This window comes from Neolamprologus multifasciatus, chromosome 23 (assembly GCF_963576455.1).
Source record: "Neolamprologus multifasciatus chromosome 23, fNeoMul1.2, whole genome shotgun sequence".
NCBI lineage: Eukaryota > Metazoa > Chordata > Actinopteri > Cichliformes > Cichlidae > Neolamprologus > Neolamprologus multifasciatus.
Window position 1 is genome coordinate 39,244,361 of NC_140460.1, and position 13,542 is coordinate 39,257,902.

Here is a 13,542-nt window from a genome sequence, read left to right on the forward strand (position 1 = left end):
CACTATCCAGACATGGGCTTCAAAACATGCTGGCATCATCTGGGTTCTGTGAGGATGCAAATAATGCATAAGTATTGCAATTACTGCATGTCGAGACAGAGGCCTGTCTTTATTGATTCATGTACAAATCAAGTTTAACTTTAATTCCACTTTCAGGGCATTTGATTCACTGAAGTCATCTTCACCACCTGCTCTTCCAGACGACGGACTCGTGCTTGAACACCTGCAGTTAACCAACCAAACACTGATCAGTGAGGTAAAAAATAAGGTATATATCCTCATTTGGAAAAGTGTGAATTCAATCTTGATAAATTTCTAATATATAATTACATTTAGCAAAAGTGATGTCTATTTATGATCACATGTATTATAAATATCAGTGCTAACACAGCTGTGACATGTATGAAGATAATATTTTGTTGTGATAACTAAGACACACATACTATTACCTAACTGCAGTCAGCCATTTACCTATGTACGGTTCAATGTGTGGTTGTAAGTAGAGAACTCTTAATGCCTTTAGGTCCACATCATAAATTCATCTATTAAAAACAACAACAAAACAACATACACAAACAAACAAACAAAACTACCAAGATTATTTAAAATTATTTAAAAACTCTACTCCAAACTTTTATCAAGTATCAAATTCCACAATATTATTTTTCCAAAAGTTATTTCCTGCAGCAAAACTTAGACTGGTTTTGATACTGAATTGTTGGAAGCTGTTATATTAATTTTGATTGATTTTATAATGCAATTATTTAAAAAGCTGAATTAAATTGAATACAAAATTCATGTGATATGTTTGTATTAATAAAGTAAAATGGTTGTTATTAGTGGTAAATGATTGGGGTTTGCTAGATGTACCTCAGAGCAACAGGAATTCCTAACGTACACACACATAACCGTAAATAGCAAAGTAGATGTGCACACCGTTTTCAAGAGTAGGTAGAGTACACATGGCATAATGGTGACAATATTAGACTGAAGGTGTGTTTCACAGACACAGACACTAACCTGCAGTCTTTACAGTGAAGATGCACAAACATCAACCCGACTGGAACATCACAGTATGATCTGTAAATATATGATCTGTATTTGTCTTAGCTTCATAGTTACACTGTTTGAACTCAAATATTAAACCAAACAGGGGTAATTACCTGTCCAGCAGAGCTGTGTGTAGCCGTCAGTTAGAAAAATAATCAGGTCCTGATCTCCTCTCAAAAGTCGCTCTGCTGACTCTTGTTTTATTTCCAGCTCAGGTCAACTTTGCTTCTGTCGTTTCCTTTCTTGCATGTTCTGCGTCTTCTGCTCAAGTCAGCCACCTCCGGCGGACATGCAGAGGGGGGTCTGTGCTGCGCGTGCACCTCGGGTGTGCAGAAGCATGCTTCCACTTTTTAGGGTGTTTCAGTTTCAAAATAGAAGTTTCGAGAGCTGCGAAAAATTACGTGATGGTCGTAAATCAGTGAAAAGTGGCTCTTAATATGTAGGAAGCAAGAGAAGAGAAAAACGGAGTCGTGCTTTTGGTCTCAGTATGTGACTTTAAAGGGTCACCGAATATGTTTACATATTTTGTCTGGCCAAGAGATGGTCATAAAAAAAAGTACTCACATCTCTTGGTTTACAGATGTTAGGCCACTCCTCTTTACAGAAACTCTCTAAATCCTTTAAGTTTCTTGACTGTGTGACTGTGAGGTCTGGAGACTGACTAAACCACTCTGTGACCTTATAGTCCATTAGTACATACTCAGATCAGCTTGATGTGACTCAACTCATTTTCCATTGCAATCAAGTACCACCTAATGTGCGTGTGATCATTACAGCAAAGTGGCCAAATGTCTGTGATGTCGTTCATATGCAACACGAACACCACAACAAAGGAAGATGTTGCAGGGGGACTGTAGACCTGAAGAAGGTCGATGATCTTGTATTGTCCCTGTAGACCTCAGTAAAAAGTCCTTTGAGTGCTCTTTGGTCTCGCCATGATGGTGTAGAAGTTGGAATGGAAGAAACTGATACTGTGGACAGGTGTGTTTTTCACACAAAGTAAACTGAGATCAGGAGTATCTGTAACTGATTAATTGTAATCCAATCTGTGTGCAAGAATTCTGGCTTGGTTATAGGGGATCAAATACTTAGTTCAATCAATAACATGCGAATCAATTAAAAACCTTCATGTAATGTTTTTTTGTCCTGGATTTTGGTTGTTCTGTCTTTCTCCATTAAACTCAAACTACCATACATTTTAGAGACTGTTCACTTCTTTGTAAGGGAGCAAATTACAAATTCAGCAGGAGATCAAATGATTATTTCGACCAGTGACAATATTTTTGCTGCTTTAAATTCTTAATCTGGAAAATGTTCCTGTATTTCTTTCTCCAGGAAACAATGAGGATCCTGTTTGCCTGTTTGCTGCTTGTGCTGCTCTTTGCCACTGGACGCTCAAAACTAGCTAATCGCCAACTCAAATGGCCGCAGCAAGAAACCCGTTATGAAGAGTTTATACGAAAACATGTAGATGCTAATATGAGTGTGGGAAAATGTGATACAGAAATGAAAGAAAAGGGGATCTACGATGTTAACCACGGTTGTAAGGACACAAACACGTTCATCATTAGTAATAACAAACAGGTCAAAGCCATTTGTAATGGTCAAGGATCACCTTATAATACTATCTTTACAAAGAGTAGAGCAAAGTTTAGTGTTGTTATATGTAAACTAAAGAATGGAGCCAGGAAACCAAACTGTCAGTATAATAATGGCACACTTCACAGTAACGTGAGTGTTGTAGTCCAATGTGAAGGAAGGTTACCTGTGCACTATGAAAGGCACATACAGACTTTTGAATCCAATAACGCAACTACAGGAAACATGGACTCTACTTCTGTACCCACAAATATAAATTTCTGAGATAACAAAAGAGCAACATTTAGCATCAGCTCTAACTAGAAGTGACTGGAAACATCTTCCATATCATAAGTTTTTACTTGAGCCTGTCTTTTAAGTGCATACATGTTTTGCAAGTGTTCAACTTGTATTTCCACTCATATTGTATGAAAAACAGTTAAACGATTTTTACTACAAATGCAGGTAGAAAAAAACTGTATTAAATGTTACTGATAAGAAAAAAAACAAAGGAGTAAAAAAACATGTAATTTTGTTATTTGGTTCTTTTATCATCGATACTGATATATTAATAGCAATGACTGCAGAATACAGATGTACAGTTATGTATTAAAATAATGTGAAAGGTGATTTTGGTAACTCTGGGATCCAGCTTGCTTCTAATAAATGATTTATTGTCTGATCACAGAGTAAATGTGTAAAAAAAATGCTCTTTGAACACTTCAAACATCAGGACTCACAAATTGACATGTCTTTGCTCAGTGCCCTGTGTGTTTTTATATTTTATATGATTTTTTGTTGTATTGACAAATTGCAGTTTCAATGGTTCTTGTATAATTAGAATCCACTATGTACTTATTTTGTCCTCAATTACAATAAACAAACACAGCACAAAAAAGCAAACACAATAAAAACTATTTGCTGCTTCTGAACCATTTGTTCTAGTATTTTGTTGCTGATGAATAAAACTCAGGCTCAGGAGGTAGAGCGGGTCGTTTACAAATCAGAAGCTTGCTGCTTCACTTCCTGGCTCCTCCACTCTGTATGTCAGAATACTGTATGTTCTGCATTACACTCTAAAAATCCTTTAATTTTCTCAAAAATCAATAGTTCGCCTTATGTATGAATTCTGATTGTGGTTACTGACCTCAAACTGATTTTATGTGGTACACAGCGCTCAGAAATCTGTCAAAAAATGTTGCACTACGACTTTGGTAAGCTACGACGTCTGGATTGGATGGATTGTCGGAGCATTAGGTTATCGTAGTCATGAGCCTCACAGAGTAATCTGGGTCCAAAACTCGGTCGCTGCAGGTCCCAAAGTCAAATTAACACTGCAGCATCACTGAGAGTTAAAAACTGTCTAAATTCTTTCATCTGTAATAAAATCATCAGCGTTGCTGCTTTACCAGGTGTTACAATTAACTTTAACATCCAGACACCCATGGAAACAGAATTTATTAAATTTAATGGAGTTAGAAGTTAGCAGGAAGTTAGCTCACTAGTTTCCACCTAAACATAAGCATGTTGTGACTGAGAGATTTCTGAAAAAATTCAAACGTACAGCTCTGCTACCACTTCCAACATAAACGAAGACAGAAAACAAAACACCAGTGACTCTTGGTACTAAAGTTGGGCTAGCTGGTATCAGCACGTTCTCACTCCCAAAGCGTAACATTTTACGGTAGGTGACAAATCGTCAACATATTACGTTTTCGGCTACCCACCACGTTCCTAAATGACGACCTCGGAAAAATGAGGAAATATGAGAACCGTATGGACTCAATCTACACATGTTCGCTCTTTTTCTTCAAATCGCTTAGAAACACGCTATTTAACATAAGTCATGGATAAGGTCAGGAAAAAGGTTATGGTTAGGGCTAGGGATAAGGTTAGGTTTAGGGCTGGAATACAGGGCTAACGTCTATTACCGCGGGAGCGTCATTGCACTGGATTTCGGCCATAACCCACCGTGTACCATAAGAACGCCGAATGTCTCCTTTTGCGTTCCTCAGGAACGCCGCGGGACGTTACAAAACGTCGGCATGTTACGCCTCGGGAGTGAGAACGGGCTGCTGGTATATAATGATGTGCTACCTGATCGCTAGTGACACAATTATGTTAGCATAACATTAGCACAGTGAAGCTGGAGGCTAAATGCTAACTTTTTTCCACTTGATAAAAGTTAACCTGAGGGTTCCCGATGGTTAGGGACAAATGTAATCACATGGCCGGATGCTGTAAACGGACCAAACTTACAATACGAGGTTAGTCATTAATATACTGCAACAACATGGGACTAGAGCAGCTGTGAGAGAATTAAACATTAATGAATCATTGGTACGGAAGTGGAGGAAGCAAGAAGAATGAGTTAAGTAAAGTTTGACTTATCTGACTGTTTTGTTTCGCTAAATTATTATTATTTTGTTTAAAAACCAGGTGTGATGAATATGAGTACAAATTTGCAGCAAATCCTGTACATACAGCTCCTCATATTCTTAAGAACAGATGATCTGTTTAACTGAACCTTACTTTCAGTAAGTCACTCGGTGTTGCATGTAAATTAAATTCAGACTGCTGACTCATCATCCACGTGCCCTAATCAGGTAACAGTTCAAATGGCTGTTTTGTTGAGTCCCACACATTTGGCGTTTTTATATATGTGTCATATTCTTAATCTGTCGCAGCAGTCACGATGCTGCTTATAAATTATATTCAGACTGATGAGTCTTCACGGATGTCCCCAAAAGAAGTAAAGCTCCAAATGTTTATGCTGTTGTTTCTTCAGTTATTACTTATAAATGTTTTGAAATGCAGGTATCTGATGTTCCAGTTATGTAGCCTAATGTAACACAGTCAATGCTCTCACTGCCACTGCTGCAGAGATCAGGGTCAAAAACTGTGTGGCCTCCACTCCTGAATGAATGAACCCTTCCTGCATAAACGCAGTCCCTTGAGACGTGACTGCCCCTCAGCGTCTGTTTATTGCACCAAAGCAAAAAGAATAAATGGCTCTCTGTTGATTGTTGCTGTGTTTCTATGCACAAGCACCCTGTGACATTAATAATGACCATGCCTTTCAATTTGAAATGACTCCCACAAAGTTACATTTTTGTCCTTAATGTGCTTTTAATTCTATTAACAGACTGCTGACTGTAGCTCTCTGATATACATTAGCGTTATAATATTAGTGAGAAAACTGGCCGCCTGTGTTCAGTCATTAATAATAAATAACCTCTTAGTTCACTTCAGTCCTGCTGTGTGAAAGTTGAAAAAATATGAGGTCTGAATTCAACAACAGGTCACGTGATATGTTTTCTGTTGATCACACTGAACACCGAGCTGCTGCCCAATGATTTCTCTAATAGAGTAAAAAGATGTTTTAATGGATCAACACTGTGTTCACAATAATCACAACAGTAATGCAGACTTGGCTCTTAAAGAGCTCTGTTAGCTCTTTATACACAGGAAACATGTTTATGTGAGTACTAACGAGGCTGAGCTTCTATGAGCACTGCAGCATCACTATATGACTGAGTTCCTGGAGTGGGATGTCACTGACCACTTCTAGATCTCCCCTCTCTCACAATCAGCTGATGTCAGTTCATGTGGTGATAGCAGAGACTCTCTAAAGCACAAATCTTTCTTTTTTTGATCTTTATTGGCAGAAAGGACAGGAGTGAAATGGTAAAGTGCAAACTGCACCCAGGACAGAAAAATCTGCATTATCGAGCACAAAATGTAAATGCTGGTAATTGATATTTGACGATGATGATGATGATGAAATCCACCATTCTGTCAAATATCCTTTATAACTGCTGACAGCTACTATTGCATTTATACTCTTACATAACTCCAGTAGTTGGATGTTTATCATCATGTTTTCTAAATGTTGTTTTTGTTACACTCACTAATAAAGATGTCAGGCTTACATTTGCCTCATGTCTGTGAGTAAATAGTAAACAGCCCTGTTCCTATTGAAAAAACAAAAGTAGTATCCAAGATGGCCGACTTCTAAATGGTCACCACCCATCTTGAGGAGTTTGCCCCCTCACATATACTAATGTGCCACAAACAGGACTTTAATATCACCAACCATTCCCATGTTATTACGGTGTATCCATATAAATGACCCACCCTGTATAATAGACCTCTCTGTATTGAGTCATAAGTGTTATTAATTTCTGTCTCTCTTCCAAAGCATGTCTTTTATCCCATCTTCCTCTTTTCACCCCACTGGTCAGCTAATAAAAGAAAACAGAGAAAACAACAAAAATCACATGACCCTGTGTGAGAAAGTGCTATGGCAACAGAAATCTTCTATTCACTTACCTTCTCACTGTGTAATCATTATTGCTGGGCAACCGCCCAGGTCGCCCATATCAAAAAGCGCTACTGACCGCAGGTTAACCAACCAACCACTCATCAGTAAGTTTCATAATTTGGAAATGTTTAAAATAGAAGTCACACTCATATAGCTGATATTGTTACCAAGTGCAAGAGGGCTTTGCTGAAAGTTCACTGTGTCTGTGTAATAGTTTTGTGTTAGGACAAACCAAATCAAAGCAAACATCTTGTGCCCAGCATATCCACTATCCAAACCATATCAGCCTTGTTTCTCCAACTCTGTTTTCAAAATGCTCTAAGGTGTCCCTCTGATGCATTCATTTCTAATCTTGTCCACTCACTCCTATGAAACTCTTAGTTGTTTCATCTCCAGCTCAGTTTCATGAAACTTGAATGCATACATATGTGGAATTTATACATATGTGGAAAATATGTAAATAAATGCAGAATTAACAGAAAACAAGACAGAAATTAATAATAAAAAGGTTAAATAAAGTTCAAATAAAATAATGAAACGATTTCTTAAGTTAGCTCAGAAAACATCAACATTACAACGAAATATGGTAAAATGAAAGATGATAACACAATAATGCAGAAAAAAATGTTTATGGTCACAGATCAGTGATAATAGATCAGTCACTCCCTCAGACTCAAGATGTGACCGATCATACCTTTATCATCTGAGAATGGGGTTTTCTTCACCACAGAAGCAAAAAGGTGAAGGAAAGAGATGGCAGCATCTGTACAAAACGAGTGAATATTAGCACAGTAGGCGCCTTCGAACGCTAATCTCTAAGGTCAGACGGCGGGTCTGGGCCCAGCGCTGGATGAATAGCTACAGGACAGGATGGCTGATGGTGTGATGTGGAGATGTATGTGCTCTCTGTGTAGGGGAATTGTTTTCATTTTCTGTTCTCATGCTGACCTCCCACAAGGAGCCCAGTATGAGTAGATGTTTGATGTTTGGTCGGGGGGGAATCTGATTTCACTGCAGGTGTAAACTTTGCATGTGACAAATAAAGGCTTGATTGATTGATTGACTGATTGATCGAGAAGAATTTTAATAGTTGCCTGCTTTCTACTCGACCTTAGCTAGGATTGTACTCCCTGATCTGGGAAGGGTAGGAAAAAAGAATTCAGTTAACAAGTGGAAGAGATTAATTTAACCTGCCTCCACTGAGTGAGCAGCGCCCTCTGCAGTTTGTGTGTGGAAGTGCAAAAGCTTACAGCACCTGGTATTCCCAGGCGGTCTCCCATCCAAGTACTGACCAGGCCTGACCCTGCTTAGCTTCCGAGATCAGACGAGATCGGGCGTGTTCAGGGTGGTGTGGCCGTAAGCGAGGAATAGAATGCATAAAAGGCCTTTTATAGATGATTACAGATTTAGATTTGATGCATTACAGATAGATTACACCAGGGGTGTCGAACTCATTTTATATTGCGGACCATATACAGCCCACTTTGATCTTAAGCCGTCTGGACCAGTGAAAGTCTCCTTTCTGTCAGTGTAAAGAAGTCACTTATTTAACAGTTTTTCTGCGTGTTAAAGAAAAGCTGTTCTGACAAAGAAAGAAATCTGTCAGTACGATTTTTGGACTTAAATTGTAAGAAATAAATGTGTAAAATCCCAGACAACATTCTGGTAGCTCTTTGCCCAGATTGCCCATTTTCTGTTGTTGTGGTTTTTGTTGTTTTTTAATTGTAGTCATAAAAAATAAGATTTCTGTGGTTGAAAGTAAAAAAAACAAACTTTTCTGTTTACACAAAGTTACAAAAGATTTACTGGAGACATAGCTAAGCATTTTCAGTGTGCAATAAATCGTGAAAGCCGACGTTTCTTTGATACTGAAAAGCACAAATTAGGCTTTATTGTCAGATGTCATTTTTTGGGGAAAAAACAGTGTGGTCACATAAAATGACATGGCAGGTCACATTATGTTTTTATTGACATATTACTTTGTAAAAAGCGTGTTGCTGCCTAATGTAGTTGTATAATCATAATGTTTTATCTATGACATATCAAATTAATGTTAAAAAGTGTAACTGATCATTTACTGCAGGGCAGTGTGACGGAGAACAGTAAACTAAGACCAATAGTTATAGATGATGAATGTTTCTACATCATTTATAAAAAGCCTTTTGAACGTCTCCTCTCTCGCTTACGGCCACACCACCCTGAACACGCCCGATCTCGTCTGATCTCGGAAGCTAAGCAGGGTCGGGCCTGGTCAGTACTTGGATGGGAGACCGCCTGGGAATACCAGGTGCTGTAAGCTTTTGCACTTCCACACACAAACTGCAGAGGGCGCCGCTGCTCACTCACAGAAAACAGAATCAGAAAAAACAGTCATTAAAATGCTTATAAAAATAAGGCATTTCGCTTTTGTGCAAAACTTGATAATCATCTCACTGTATCTACTTTTCTGGTGTGTATTTTCCAGCAGAGGTTTAGCTCTGTGTCATGTGTCTGACATTTTGTGGAGACTGATATTTACTCAGTAAATATCAGTCTTCCTCCTGTTTTCTATTTTGCAGAGCCTTACTGATGAGCCACAGATATTATTTTATTTTCTCCCCCTGATATCTGTAACTTTATCATTTAAACTGTTGATATGGCTCCAAGCAGCCCCATTAACTTTATAATTGACTTTTGTTTCCTCCTTTCTCCTCTCTATAATTTACTGCCAATATATTGTGAGTTTATATCAGTAGCATTTGAGCAAAACCTGGTGAGGACTTAGAAGAGCTTCAACATCCCATTATAATTTTAGTATGGCACAGACAACATAAATTACAACCTAATCCAATCTGAAGACACATTGAAGCTTCAGACATTCATCTATTGACAGTGAAACACTGCCCTCTGCTGGACTCCAATAAAACAGATCATACTTTAAAATGAGGCAGCATCAACAAGCTGTCTGCAAAAAAAGAAAAGAAAAAAAGAACAAAATTTGCATGAAATACAGAACTTATTGATTCTATGAATCAAAGAAAGCACTCTGTAGTATTCTACAGAAAGAGGAATTTCTCGGCACAATACTGAGTAACTTGTCAACCATGGAGAAGGCACAGTGTCCACCTAAAGCCCATATTTACAAAAAACAGAGCAAACAGTTTTCTCGCATCGCTCAAGGTGAAGGTAATGCTTCACCTTTTCATTTTCATATGACTTATTATGGGCTTCAATCTCATGGTGAAAAATTAAAAAGTAAATACACACATTAAAATCTTTTAATATGAAGTTGTGCAATGTCTTAAATTGATATGGCTAATGCCTATTAACTTCTCATCAGTGATCATGGATGGAATAATGAAGGAGGAGAACCACTAAAGTGAGTTTACAATCCAACATAGAAACTGACCCCCTGAGAGGGAAAACTTTTATATTCAATGTTACTCCAAATCCTCATTCTCAACTTATTACCAAAAGAAAAAAAAATCATTGTATGTTCTGATGACATTCAGTTTGATCTGATTTACACACCAGATGCTTGTTCAAGTAAATGTATTCAAGTCAAGTGAAATAAAGAGCAGAAAACACTTCATGAGAAGCAATGCAAAACGTGACTTTCAGCAAAGCCGTGCTGTCACACTGTGGCTAGACTGAGGGTTTGTCAACAGTCTGATGACACTGCATCAGAGACTTGTCTTTAACCACTTTGTTCTTTTCATGACCACAACTCAACACCTTGTGAGTGTTTGCAGCCTGGTAATGCACCGTGTCCCAAAACTGTGAACAACTGAATCTGTTCTGAGAGCAGAAGAAACTTCTATAAATGCAATAACTCTAGATGTTATCACGCTAACTACACATGTTATAATGTAACACTTTGTGTCATGTAAAACTCTGAAGTCAAGGTTATAAATGGCTGTTTTTGACAACTTTTGAGTTTACCTTTATAAATTTTACTTTTAAAAATTTACAGTCATCATTTCTTTGTGACTAAATCTAAGCAGGAAGGTTTTTTTAATCTCAATCTAAAAATATTTTTAATCAGTCAATTTTGAAATTGAAATTGAAAAATATAAATTGTATATTTCAAAACTATGTTTAAGTTGCTCCTGCCTTTTAACTGGACTTGGAGTATACATGCATAATAAACTGGACTGGGTTAAGAACACAGCTGCACTCTACAGGAAGGGCCAGAGTCGTCTCTATTTTCTGAGGACAATGCTCAGGATTTTTTACAAATCTGTTGTGGCCAGTGCCATCCTCTATGCTGTTGCATGCTGGGGCAACAGGTTGACGGTCACAGGTGCCAACAGGCTCAAACTGATCCGCAAGACCAGTAATGAGTGGAGATGGACTCCTTTAGGGTGTCTGAGAGGCAGATGTCGTCCAAGAAAAGAAGCACATTCAGTGAGAGACTGAGATTACCAAAATGCACCACTGAACAACACAGGAAATTATTCCTGTCTGTGGCCATCTCCCTGTACAATCTAATACACAGTACACAGTGCAATAGTTATACCCTTTCAACGTTATTGTTAAATGTCAATCATATATATTTCACCTCTGTAATATTCTTGATATTTATAATTGAGCAATTTATATTAGTGCTATGTCTTATATTTGTAAACGCTGTAATATATTGTATTATTTAATTAGTTTAATCTGTTACTGTTATTGTCTTGGAGAATCTGTAACCCACATAATTTCCTTAGGGATTATTAAAGTAATCTGATCCTGATTATTCACTTTAAATATGAATATCACACCAGACAGCTCCTATTATTCAGAAAGCACCTTTATTGCTTCAGTGCAAATTAGAAGGTAAGTAGCAGCCAGATGCTGCTAATCCACTGCATTTGAATAATTGCTCATCAGCATATGTGAGCAGCTCTATAAAAGTATGAGTTTTGTCAGTTTGCTGGTCTGGAGTATTCAGGTGTTTGTTAACACAATGTCATAATGTTCCCAGGAACAGATGTCCCAGAAAATTCACCCCAGGGTCAAACTGTGCAGTGGTCAGAAAAAGCTCAAAAATCCAGAAGCTACATCTCAGACTCTACAGGCCTCAGTTAGCAAGTTAAATGTTAAAGGCCATGACAGTCAAGTTATAAAAGAGTTGAATAAGTGTGGCTTGTTTGGAAGGGTTGCAAGGAGAAAGTCTCTGCTCTCTAAAAACAGCATGACAGCATGGCTGCAAGTTTGGTAGCAAAGTTGCAAAGCATACTGCACGAACGCCTCATACCAGCTGTTAGTATGGTGGTGAAGGGGTGATGATTTGAGCTTGTTTTGCAGCTACAGAACCTGGGCCCCTTGCAGTCATTGAGTTTTCCATGAATTTCCTTGTATGCCAAGTAGTCTACAGTCAAAACTGAGTTTTGGTAATGCAGCAGGACAAAGATCCCGAGCACATCAGCAGAGCTACAACAGAATCAAGTTGTTGCAATGGCCCGGTCACAGTCCACACCTCAACCTGAAAAACAGTGCTGGGAACTTAAGAGAGCCTTAGATAAACAAATACCACAAACCTCAACGAACTGATGAAACAATGTAAAGAAACGTCAGCCAAAAGTCCTGCACAACCGTGTGACAGACGAAGAGTCATACAGAAACAATTTGGTGACACTGTTGCTGCTAAAAGGTGGCTCTACAAGCTACTCACTCATGTACAGTGCTTAGTTTTTCAGAGTATTCTATAGATTCCTATGAAAACACTCTTTTCCACATGACTGTATGTCAGATAAAACAGATCTGATCTGTGAAGAGGATTCTGAGAAGAGAAAACATCTGGGGACCTGTCCCAAGAAGTAATTCTGTTCATCAGGACGTAGCGTTTTCAGTGGGAGAAACACTTCATCACTCATCCGAGTGACTTCTTCAGTCTCAGCTCAGTGCAGGTTTCCCCAACCTGTGTTTGAATTCAGATTTTACATATTGTCCAGTTTCAGGCAAGGGAACTGAAAAATGTGCTGAGGATAAATGATCAATTAGGCAGATGTAAATGAACAACAGCTGCAGGCTGGAGGCTCTGACATCACACCTGATGGAGACCCTGGACGGCTGGTCCTTGCTCATCTTCGGCCCCAGGTGAGCTCAGTCCAATTCACCTATCAGCCCAACATTGGGGGAGATGACACTGTCATCCAGCTCCTACATCAATCCCTTGCTCACCTGGAAAGTGTGTTGAGCACTGTGAGAATCATGTGCTTTGATTTCTCCAGTGCTTTCAACACGATTATACCCACAATCCTGAAGGACAGGCTGGATTACACAGGTGTGGACCATCACCACATGGATCCTGGTGAGTCTTACCAACCACCCTCATTACATAAGGAATTATGTGTCTGAATGGGTAGTCTGCAGTATAGGCACCCCACAGTCCTGACTCCATGTCTCTCTGTGTCACTAGTGGGTGGGTGAGAGTGAGTGAGCGAATAACTTGTGTTTGTGTATGCATGGCAGTCAGCATTCCTGGCTGGACGCTTCTCCCCATCTTCTGGATGCCGGGTGGTTCTTGGGCAGCTGGGACCCTGTTCTCGACTCGTACCAGGATTCCTGGCATCTAGTTAGGTCGACTGCCCGTTACCTCTGGTCCTCTGGGATTCTCACTCTTT

General features: G+C 38.8%; 2 non-coding genes across 2 annotated transcripts; one reads left to right on the forward strand and one right to left on the reverse strand.

The window, feature by feature from the left end:
• Nucleotides 1-8,195: 8,195 nt before the first annotated feature.
• LOC146492245 (5S ribosomal RNA) lies at nt 8,196-8,314 on the reverse strand. Its single transcript, XR_014872616.1, has one exon. It is a non-coding gene; the product is annotated as a 5S ribosomal RNA (ribosomal RNA).
• Nucleotides 8,315-9,132: 818 nt separating this feature from the next.
• Nucleotides 9,133-9,251, forward strand: LOC146492246 (5S ribosomal RNA). Its single transcript, XR_014872683.1, has one exon. It is a non-coding gene; the product is annotated as a 5S ribosomal RNA (ribosomal RNA).
• The last annotated feature ends 4,291 nt before the right edge of the window (nt 9,252-13,542 follow it).